Source organism: Lutra lutra, chromosome 7 (genome assembly GCF_902655055.1).
Source record: "Lutra lutra chromosome 7, mLutLut1.2, whole genome shotgun sequence".
Lineage (NCBI taxonomy): Eukaryota > Metazoa > Chordata > Mammalia > Carnivora > Mustelidae > Lutra > Lutra lutra.
Genome location: NC_062284.1, coordinates 64276623 through 64278434, shown reverse-complemented (window position 1 = coordinate 64278434; position 1812 = coordinate 64276623). Strand labels below are relative to the sequence as shown.

Sequence of the window (1812 nt, the reverse complement as noted above, 5' to 3'; positions counted from 1 at the left end):
TTTGTCAGAGAGAGAGAACAAGTAGGGAGAGCAACAGGCAGAGGGAGAAGCAGGCTCCCTATGAGCAGGGAGCCCAATGTGGGGCTCGATCCCAGGACCCCAGGATTGCGACCTGAGTTGAAGGCAGACGCTTAACCGCTTAACCCATTGAGCCACCCAGGAATCCCTCAGACATTTCTTTTAAGTGACCGCAAAGCTTTTAATTTATCCCATTTTTCTTTTTCAGAGAACCCTCCCCACATGTCCCCACCCCCAAACGCTGTAACTGTTGAGAATTAGAACTATAGACTTAAGGAGAAACTCTTCCTTTTCATCACTGACGGGAAACAAAGTCAGAGAATGAAGGTGCCCTCTTTTTTATTTTACAGATCTGATGTGTCAGATGGAGGCTTTTTGGTTGGCGAAGCCTCGAGCAGACTGGGAAGATTCTATATCTGACTAGGCCAACTCTTCTCCCACTCATTCATATCAGACTATTGAGTAGGCACTGGTTGTGCCTTGGAAAAGTTTCTTTGGCTGATCTTCAAATATCATTTCACCTTTTCTTTTTAATGGTCCACAGATACTTGGTCTAATAATGTTGGTGGGGTTTTGACTTCCTATTGGAAATCATTGCATGGGACTAGGAATGGGACTTGGAGGCAAAGTGGTGTAATTCACACAAGTTTGTAACAATGGAGGAAAACATTGCTTCCCAATCCCCTGGGTGGGAGGAGCTGCTGGGGATACTGGAATTAAATCGATGCTCTTTGAAGATGGTTTCTCTAAATTACTGTCACTCAGGTTCAAACTCTCTTCCCAGGACCGACTTATCCGTAGTGCGGTTTGTACCTGCCATTCATGAATTGCTTCTCTAGTCATTAAATTCATGCCTTCCTCCTGTTTGATTTGATGAAGGCGACCAAAGGAAGCATGGATGGGGATGGGAGAAGGCGGTAAAAACCCTTTGCAGCCAGGGTAATCTTTTGAAGATGAGAATGTGGACATGTCAATCACAGACTTGGAATTCTTCAATGGCATTGTATTGACCAGACAATGTTGTGCCATAAGCATTGTGTCATTTCTTGGAGTTACCATGTCAGCTTGGAACACCTGTGAGTTATCACCAAGCCCACTGATCAATGGGGCGCTGTTGGATCTTCTCAGCATGTCATCTGTGATGGTTGAACTCGACAGCAGCTCCAAGTCTAGCTCCATTTTCTCTTGTGCCATGTCCGCGTCAAGGAAGAAATCACTGCTTGGTTGGAAGTTCTCAAGGTTTTCTGGCTCCCATTCACACAAGGACAAGTCAGCTGGGTGAGGAGTTGTGGACAGACAGGAAAGGGGGGAAAAGAGAAGAAAGGAGGACCCTCTTAGATGTGTGAGGCGCTCATCTTGGCAGTCCTACCTACCATCCCTAATACCAATGGGCACAAAGTAGGGGGCAGGACTAGCTCAGAACCTCCTACCCCCCAACCTCGGGGTCCCTAATGCTGAGAAGATCCTCTACCTCAAAGTCTATAATGAAAATGAGGAATTTATCTTAGTCACTCCCGCGAATCGTTCTTTATTTCTCTCAGCAAAGGAAACCCCAAGTCTGAATTTCCTTTTTAAATCAAGACAAGGGAGTGAGAAAAGTCCATGGACAAAATCCCTGCATGTACTTAGCAAAGTAAAGCTCAAGTAAAGAGCAAGTGATAGGGAAAAAAGCTAATAAAGCAAACAGAAAATGGGCAGCCAGAGAGGTAGGCGAACGAGAAAGTTTAGTGTAATGAAAACACAGAGATGAATTTCAAGGAAGGGATTTGCACACCCATGCTCATGGCAGCGTTT

General features: G+C 45.3%; 1 pseudogene; it reads right to left on the bottom strand.

Moving 5' to 3' along the window:
• Positions 1–468: 468 nt before the first annotated feature.
• Positions 469–1378, bottom strand: LOC125104446 (P2R1A-PPP2R2A-interacting phosphatase regulator 1-like; annotated as a pseudogene).
• Positions 1379–1812: the final 434 nt, after the last annotated feature.